General features: G+C 32.8%; 1 long non-coding RNA gene across 4 annotated transcripts; it reads right to left on the minus strand.

The window, feature by feature from the left end:
* Window positions 1–1,941: 1,941 nt before the first annotated feature.
* Window positions 1,942–9,398, minus strand: LOC131050488 (uncharacterized). 4 transcript variants are annotated; one of them, XR_009106958.2, is made up of 6 exons: window positions 9,121–9,398; window positions 8,713–8,779; window positions 7,898–8,037; window positions 7,724–7,775; window positions 7,549–7,627; window positions 1,942–2,195 (listed from the first exon to the last, which is right to left on the minus strand). It is a non-coding gene; the product is annotated as an uncharacterized LOC131050488 (long non-coding RNA). The 4 variants fall into 4 exon arrangements; XR_009106960.2 differs by having other exon boundaries at window positions 8,713–8,786; window positions 9,121–9,396; XR_009106961.2 differs by lacking the exon at window positions 9,121–9,398 and having other exon boundaries at window positions 7,724–7,769; window positions 8,713–9,114.
* Window positions 9,399–10,213: the final 815 nt, after the last annotated feature.

Consider the following 10,213-nt stretch of genomic DNA (forward strand, 5'->3'; position numbering starts at 1 on the left):
GTAGGGTATAATTTAGGGTCTAGGGTTTAGTGTATAATTTAGGGTTTAGGGTATAATTTAAGGTTTAGCATATATTATACCCTAAACCCTTAAACCCTAAATTATACCCTAACCATATAATTTAGGGTTTAGGGTATAGTTTAGGGGTATATCCTAAATCGAGTTGCGATTTAGGGTATATTTAGGGTTTAGGTTATAATTAGGATCTAGGGTATAATTTAGGGTTTAGCATATAATTTAGGGTTTAGGCTATTTCAATTTTAGGGTGTATAGGGTTTAGCGTATATTATACCCTAAACCCTAAACTATACTCTAAACCCTTAAGCCCTAAACAATACCCTAAATTATACCCTAAACCCTAATATAGGGCTAGGGGGTATAATTTAGGGTTCAAGGTATAATTTAAGGTCTAGGGCTTAGGGTATATCGTAAAGCGAGTTGCAATTTAGGGTTTTAGGGCTTAGCGTATAATTTAGGGTTTAGGGTATAATTTAGGGTATTTAGGGTTTAGAGTATATTTTAGGGTTTAGGGTATAATTTAGGGTATTTAGGGTTTAGAGTATATTTTAGGGTTTAGGGTATAATTTAGGGTTTAGGGTATAATTTAGGTTTTAAGGTTTAGGGATTTACGGTATGGTTTAGGGTTTATGGATTCAAGGTTTAAGGTATTTAGGGTTTAGGGTTTAGCATAGAATCTAGGGTTTAGGGATTCAAAGTTTTGGGTATTTAGGGTTTAGGGATTCAAAGTTTTGGGTATTTAGGGTTTAGCATATAATCTAGTGTTTAGGGTTTAATTTAGAGTTTAAGGTTTATTTTAGGGTTTCGGGCTTTAAGGGGTTTTAGGGTTAGAGTTTAACGTTTATTGTTAATAAATTATAATTTGTGCAATAATTTTGTGAACAATTAAAATAATTCTAATTATTGAAAATATTATATATTAAATATTTTTAATTAAAAATTTAAATCATTATTATTAATAATTAAATAATTGAATTATTGATTAAACATGAATAAGTAATTATTAATTATGTTAATAAAATGAAATAAGTAAATAATTAAATATTTTTTAATAATAATTAATTGAATTTAAGCACTGAGAATTACAAAATAATTAAATAATTAAATAATAAATAGTTAAATGTACTTGGAAATTTGTAATTCCAATTTTAACATGCATTATAAAATCTACCTTAAACTTATAAAATATTATTTAGTTTTAAATAGAAATATTAACACAAGCTTCTCTTAGTTTCAAGAATATTTATTCAAATATTCTCTACTAACAAGGCCAACCACGTGAAGGTGGAAGCTTGTTTGGCCTCCCCTAATGGACCTAAGACGACACAACATGACACAATACAAATTTTATTTTATTTATGATAAAAAAATATTTACGTAGTTTAAAATATGATGATTATGTCAAGTTGAAATATTTTATTATTTATTGTCCAGTCAAATTACATATTTTGTTATAATTTGGTGACATTGTTATGTGAAATGCATTAGTAAAGTGAGTTCATGATGCTCTTTAAATGATATTTTTGTAAACGCACTCATGATTGGTTTAAGTCATTTATGTGACAAGCAATTTTTAAATTTTTATTGGCATAGTGATGTAGTGTGAATTGCATTCATAAAGTGAATAATTTTTTGGCTTTTCTAAGAGTTATTATCCTTTGTGCACTATTTTATAAATGATTCATATAACATTTAGGAAGGGAGGCCTATGTTTTGAGTAAATCATAAATTTATTTCCAAAATTGTGATTTTTAATTTCAATTGAAATCAAAATTAATCTAATAAAAACAATGCAAAGAAAAAGAGACACAAACCTCAAAGAATGGTCTTGGCCTATCAACCATTCTTTAAGCTGTCGGAACAAATGACCTTGAGGAATAACCATGGCTAGTGATTATTCCTTTCAGTCCTAAGAAGGGGGGGTTAAAAAACCCTTCCAATAATTTCTTTTATTAAACACTATTTTGTACATGTTACAATGTTATCAATGCAATGCTTGATCAAAATATAACTCAAAAAATGGTGCAAGCCTAATCCCATCCCTTCTTGTTTATACATCATGTTGAAAAACAACTAATTCAAAAAGTTGAGCGACCCGCTTTAGGATCATTTTTATCGAACTGCAGTTTTTTAGCTGGAACATGCAGAGAAGGGTTGTGAGCTTGTTGTCTGCCATCCTGTCATACCAATTTAGCCATCCATTAGTCAACATAAAAATGATAAATGCAAATAATCTTCAATCCAAAAAATGTAATTTAGGATGTTGAAAGATCCACACATTTTACAACTGTTTGAGGAATAAAATCTGATATCATTAAATGATATGCTTTGCTAAGTATAATATAATGTATAGTTTAATTATGTTCTACTTTACAACTCTGCCTATGATATAAAGAACAACTTTAACTATAGTTTAATTCTGTATCAATTCCCCATTAGCAAAATTTACAACTTTGACTGATATAATGAACATTTTGTTTTTATTCTGTTGTTGAAAGATAAATTTAGATCTCGAGTGTAATCAAAGCCCCTTTTGCAAAACCTACAACTTTCTACATATTTAACTTAGGTTGATTATATAGCCTATGAAGTTCATGCAGTGATAGTCATTTATGCACACTATACAGTTGTGTTAGATGAACTTTGTAGCTAGTGATCCACTCTAAGCCAACACACGGGAATTACTACTGTAGCTGAAGCACCAACAATTGTGTTAGGCTTTGGAAAAAAAAGAGGGACAATACTGCAAACCCAACCAGCACAATATTTTCAAATTTTACTTAAAATGTATAAACCAATCACATAAAAAATTTAATATAACATACACCCTATGTTCTTCCAATTTACTCTTCTCAACGTATTTTTGACCTGAAGAAGTATGGCACAAGTAATTGTAGACAAATACAAGTAATTTAACTAATAACTGTAGGTTTTACCAAGTCACATGCCAGGAATAGATATTATCAAAATTGGAACTTGTGTGCTGTATAATTGACTGCCGAAAATCATCATTTTTAGAACCTATTATATTTTTTTCGGCTTCCCCTTGGGAGTTTAGATTAAAATAGGTAGAAATGGGAAGTGTTGATGCAGAACAAATTAGCAATTCTGAGCTCTACTTTTTGATACTTCTAGGTTCTCACGCAGCTTAGATGTTTGTGAAACAGCAAGCATGGGATGAGCTTGATTTGTTACCAAATGTGAAATGAGTTAGTCCATAGTTGGAAGTTGTTTCCAACATACCTACCACCCAGATGACACCTTTTATACTCCTTAAAAGGAAGCTTCGAGCTGCATAGCCTCCTGAATTTCATATTGTGGGCCATGGAGGTATCATAGGACTCCAAATGGCAACTCTCACCAATAACGTGCTAGGGCAAATAAATTTATGGCACAGTCTTTCAAACAACGTACCTGTAGGCATAGATTGGTTTCTTAGATATCAATAAAAAAAATCCTATCCATGTTATTTTTAGATAACTTGCACCACCACAATCTAGGGGCTATGGCTCCTGTTTCCATAGATCTCAATGTGGGGAGCTTTTCTCTTGAACAATTAAAGGTGCGGAAAAGTCTCTCTTGTTCACTGACCATGGGGAATTCATCACAAATCAAGCAAAAAGGTGGCAACTATACTAGTAGTTCAACCCCTCAGACCACATCCTTTCTGTTGTTTGGGAAGCCTATTCATAAGGTACAATCATAGTTTTAAAACTCATGGACTCGCCACGGACTAGCGAGTCCATGGGAGCGATGAGTTGACTCGCCAAGGACTCGCGCGACCCAGAAAAAAAGTCATGCAAGCTTTAAAATTGAGTTTAACATGTGAAAAAATTTGGTCTCTCTGTTAGGATTCATGTATGGAATATACTTTCTGTTAGGATTCATGTATGGAATATACTTTAAGTTATATTCCATATATACTGTCAGGATGTTTGAGAGTGGTTTCGGACCTCCAGGACTTATAATGCAAAATCTAGTTTTTGGAGGATTCTTCAATTTTCCAGACTTAGTCAAATTTCAGGATCCTTCGGCGATGCCCCTTGACCCCAACTTGGGGGCGCCGCCCCCAATCCCCCGTCGAAAAATATAGGGGGAAAATTTAACCTCTAAGTCTGATTAGACTCCATATAAAAGCATAATTTGCATTGAAGAAATCTTGGTATTATACATTTTAGAGTTGAAAGTTTGAAACTATGAGTATGTGAAATGTGTAATGTTTCAATTATGGCTCTGATGTTCTCTAAATGCATTAATTTCTTTATATTTTTTTGTAAAACTACGGTTTTTTTTTTTTGCCGAGTCTTTCACGAGTCTTTCACAAGTACGAGTCCGAGTCCAAATTTTTGATTTGCCAAGTCCGTGGCGAGTCCGAGTTTTTCAACTATGGGTACAATGACCAGAATCCCAAAAGCAGCAGCAAGATGGAATAAATTATACAGGTGGGCTGGGATTTTCGAGCTTCAGAGACACTGGTTTACGAGGCATTACGACCAGTCAGTGAAAAGACGGATTGAAATTTTTTAACAATTCTAACATAAGACCTCAGCACGACGAAAGCTGCAGTGATGCATAATATGATGTATATTTTAATTCTATTCATCTTTTGAGGTCCACTTTAATTCTATAATACAGCATGTATTTTGGTATACGTTGTTTTTGGGTTTTGCTAGTGTTGTTTCCCAAGGTTGTAAATTTAAATTAGGTTGACAATATTTCAGCCTATGAAGTTTTTGCAATGATAGTCATTTATGCACAGTACACACAGTTGTGTTAAATGCATGACATATCTAAATATCCACTCTAAGCAAACACACCGGACTTATTGTAGCCACTTATGTCTAAGTTTTGTGCTGGTCAAGATTCTCTCTAAACAATTATGTCTAATTTTACACATCCTCGGACAGTGTAAGATGCTCAATAGTTAGAGCTCTCTATCATCCTTCAATATTTTTATGTAAATATATCCTTACATTGGATGATATGTGTGTTGCCAACAGACTTGATTTGAGTTTCTCTTTGATACTCAATGCCTAAACTATTTTTGAACCCAAAATTTAAATTCTCAATTAACAGTGCCTATTTTGATGCTTCTTAGCTTCTGGATTCTTTTTGAGGTAGCTTGTCATGTTCAATTAGGTTATATCCTTCTTATGAAATTTACCCATGATACTCCTATGTGGAAATGAGCTTGATGATGTGCACTATGTTCTGTTTCTCAAGGCTCACACTGAATGGTAAAATGGGAAATTCCTTATAAACTCCGACATACCATCCAATGGTCAATTAACAGCATACATTATTGTTTTTCTGACATTTGTGAACTTGTGCAGTTCAGACTGCGATTGCTTTCCAAAAGATCTGTTTCTATCTTTTTGCCTTAAAATAGCCAAATTTAGACATTCTTTTGATGCTACGGGAATTTGGACACTATTCATGTTGGCTTCCTGTACTATACTATCATATTCAACGGCGTTTCAACTTCTTTTGGACTGATTTTTTATGAATGTATATATAAAAAGGCCTATTATGTCTGATTTGTTTTCTTTCTCAGGATGATATCCAATACACGTGAACTCTTTTATACATTCTCACTCTCGAAATGTGCCTCCAACATCCTAGTTCTCCTCTTAAGGTTTGGCATTAAATTCTCTAAAACTCTAGCGAAATGTGCAGCATCCAACAAACAACGACATACCATTAATCTGGAGGAAGAGGAACACCACAAACCCATTAATCCATTGATAAAGTCTCTGTTTCATGGCCCATGTAACAAACTTTCTTTCCTTATAAGGGTAATTCAGATGCTATCAATAATTACAGATGTGATGGAGATTATATAAGGCCTACAAAAGTCCTTTCTCCTCGGGACCTATTCCAACATCTTATTACAAAAAGTGTGCATTCATGTCTTGCCTCCCTAGAGTGTCATCCTTACACTCTCTTTGTTTCCAAAAGAAAAACCCTGCAATGGTCCTTCATGAAACCCCAACTGTAGATCATAATTTTTGACGCAAGGAGTCCAATGATGCCCCTCCAACAACTCCTATTGCTAATCCTCTTTAAAATCTCAACCTCGATTTTCCTGTCAATTCCCTAGCCTAGGCCCATTCCAAAGGACATTTGCAAATTGTCCTCACCAAAACAAACGCTGCCATCATACAAGTTACATAGAGTCTTTATAGAGAGATGAATCTTGAAGAATCTGTATGTATTGCTAAGAGAAGAATGCAAAATTAAAATTTTATTGATTTTCTTAACTACTCGAAAGTCGACACACAACTATAAGAACCTCCAAAAGAACCAACTTAATAAGGCAGCAATGCAACAGTTGACAAAAAGGCAAGACATGGTCAGTACTTTCGTAGACCAGCAAACTTACTGCTTATTCAAAGGTCCCATTGGTTGTTCAAAACATCTGGCAGGCCCACAAATTCAGTGGATGGTCAATCCAAAAGGACAAAAACATCAACAATGAGGAAGGAGTCTTCATGGGTTGTGTGGCATAATCATGCTGAGCACATAGTAATGAGTCAATAATATCAATAATGAAAACCGAATATTCTCCTCTCTGAGCTGTTCTATTTTCCACTTATGTGGTTTATCATCTTCTAGGGTGAATTTTGTATCAGAGTTTTTGATAATCTGTATTTTATAGCTTATTTGTCTTCTCATAGTATTCAAATATTACTATATACTTACTGTTCTATGTATATCTCAGACACCCTCAATTTTCGTAATTTTTGACTGCCTTCTGACTCTCTACTTTTACAGATGTATTGGAATATCAACCTGAAAAAGGCAACATCCTCTTATATAATATATTGTCTTTTTGTTAAAAATATAAGTGTTGATAAAATGAATAACCAAATAAACTTGAATATAGAATCTAATTAATTTTGAAATCAAGAACTGTTGAGGCTACTTTTAAAAAATTAAATCTATCAAGACTCCTCCTGATAAGTGCTTTTTGGGACAATACTTGGAATCTCCCGCCAATGTACAAGCATACATATGATTAAGACCATGCACATTGAGCTCACTATAATTAAATTTTGTTGTTGTAGATAACTGTTCATATTTTTTGCATATTAGGTAATTTGTGCATGTGTGTTTATTGTTCAAGCATTCTATCATAAATTTTGGCATCTACAGAAATGTGTTTACCTGAAATGTGTCTTACACAGTTGTTTTAAAAGCTTCTTTTCTAAATATTTGGACTTTGGTAACCTCAAATATCTAACAAATAAAACAGTTCTAGAAGGCATTCTTATTTTTGTAGTAACTTCTACAAGATCCACTTCTCCAATCACAGTGAAAGTGTTTTTAGATCTATCAACTTTTATAGACTCTACTCATATAATGTTTATATACCAAATCACTAAGAAACATGTAATTACATATCCACACCAAAAGATCAAAAGTGTTGCAAGTCAGAGACTCCAATTTATATATCCCAATCTAATAGGAAGTAAAGTTTGAGGGAATATTTTATCAGAATTCTGTTGCTGAAACTATGGAATGCCTTACCTGGGATATCTGCAGCAAATTCATAACTTTATTCTTGCATTTGAAACAAGAAATCTCCAAAAAAAACTACTGTACTATTCTGCAACAATAGTCTCAATAAGATATATGACATGTAATTTAAAAAAAAATAGAAATAAAATGGTAAGTACAAAACAGAATGGAAGAAAATACAAACCTTCATGACAGCAGCTTGAGAATATCTATAATCAGATTGTGCACATCTACAACTAGGAAGAGAGGTTAAAACAAGGCTTTAGAGACAACTAAAAGAATATTCATTGTCCTCCTTTATCTCGACTTCTAGACTAAGTTATGTTCAACAACTTTTAAATAGGGAAAAAGGAAAAACCTATGGTGATGACGCAGCTCAGTGATCCTCAGTAGTCAATTGCCTCTGAGAAGGTTCAGAGAGAGGGAGTCATGAAGTGCTTAGCAAGGCCTCCTCTGAGAAATGGATCCACCAATGAATCCATTCAGTGGCATGAATGGCTAAATGTAAAAGTAAACATGAGTCAATCTAATAGAAATTAAAACAAACCAAAACATTTGTTTCAAACTTAAATATCAAGAGAAAAACATCATTTGAAGTGGTAAAATCTAAAACATTTTATCTATAAGTTTATATTATAAACATTAAATTGTACTAAGGTTAAAAAATAACCAATAAATATTACATTAAATTATATCAAATATCTAACATGTAATGCCCGCCACTGTCATCATAACACCATGGAGAGTACGCAAGGCACACTAAAAGCAATAAAGATAAACATACTAGGATAAATAAACCAAGTCTCACAACTTCAAGGTGGATGGCTAATTTTATCATTATTATCTTTCTTAATATAATCAATTGTCCATATATAAACAATCTGTAGTTCCTATTCAATCAGGTGGGGCAAACAATCCATTAGCTTTTTAGGTAAAGATAACTTAAAGGGAGATCTCGGATTCCTCTACATTCTAGCAGGATAAACGATCCATTAGTTTTCATAAGATCATCTGTGATTCCTCTACTCTGCCTCTGTGTCTACTTTTGCGATTCCTCTACTCTACCTCTGCTCTGTTTTCATTCTAGCAGGGTAAACAAATCTTCTACTGTGCCTCTACCACCAAATAAATATAAGAAAAAAATAAACAAAGATAATATATAATAAGAATTACCTGGAAGAATAATTTTCCCTGATTCAGCTGCTATTTCTTGATCCCCACCTGTTCCTCTGCTTTGCCTCTCCAACCTCCACCACATAAAATGTTAAAAAACTAAAAAAACATAGACAACAATCATGGACAGACACAAATGTGAAAAATAAATAAATAACAGATCAAATCACACACAGACAGACCAGTGTGCACACTGGTGACAAATTCTTACAGGGAAAAGAAGCAAACTCTTACAAGAAAATGAAAAAATCGCAAAAAAACAAAACGAAAATGCAGAACAAATCATTGAACAAGCACTATGCTGAGAAAAAATAAATAATGAAAGAAATAACCAAAAGACGAACAAAGCATGGGCAGAAGACAAAAACAAATGTCTGACATATGCCGAGGGTTATAATCTTAACTCACATGCTTTTCCACGCTCCACGAAATTTAAATTTTCTATTGGTTTTCACACATCACTCAACGGCTAGGTTTCCAACGGATCGCCATTTGATACGGCGCTTGATACGGATTGAATCCATCCTTCGGATCATTTTTTTCCATGTTCAAATTTCAAACATTCTTTCAAGGTTGAAAGGTATTGCTCGCATTTTCCTCGGGTTGGAATTTGAAACTCACCAGTTTGCATATCTTCCTCGCTAGGGTTTTGAAATATTTGGCAGCATTGAATTATTTATATTATTATAAAAAAATTCGCCATATCATTGGGTTCCACTGTCCTCGAGATGCTTCAACCTTTTCATGAGTCTATTATTTCTTATAAAATTTTATTTTTCATTATTATAATTTGTTTATGTTATTTATATTGTATGTTTAATATTTGCTTATGTTTTTTAATTTATAAAATATAATTGTGAACAATATTCAATCTCATTGTATAATATAAATAATTAAATATAAATATAATAAAAAGTAATATATAATTTATCTTGAACATAAAAATTTATTATAATATGATATTTATTTGTGTTTTATGTATAAAATTTATTTTTGAATTATATTTATTATTATTATATAATATATTTAATATACTAAAAATTACATATAATATATAAGTAATATATATAATATAATTGTCATTTGGTTGTATTTTTGGAGGAGAATACAAATAATGTTGTCGAACTCAAGGCATTAGTTTGGGGTTTACTTTTATGTAAAGATCTCAGTATCAAAACATTTGAGATTGAAGGAGATTCCTCAATAGTGGTGAATGTAGTTAGAATGGGGATATTGGCTAATTGGAAGCTCAAAGCACTTATTGACCGAGCTCTCACTTTGTTAAAATTCTTTAGTGCCCTTCACCATCAATCACACTAACCATGGGGCAAATAGGGAGGCTAACAAGCTAGCAAACATAGCCACTAATAGGGAGGAAGTTGGCATAATTGGTAACAAAGGCCAGATAGATGATGGCAATGAAGGACAAGACACAAGCGTGTGGTTGGCCACTAACAGGGAGGAAGTTGGCATAATTGGTAACAAAGGCCAGATAGATGGT

This window comes from Cryptomeria japonica, chromosome 1 (assembly GCF_030272615.1).
Source record: "Cryptomeria japonica chromosome 1, Sugi_1.0, whole genome shotgun sequence".
In the NCBI taxonomy this organism is placed as follows: Eukaryota; Viridiplantae; Streptophyta; class Pinopsida; order Cupressales; family Cupressaceae; genus Cryptomeria; species Cryptomeria japonica.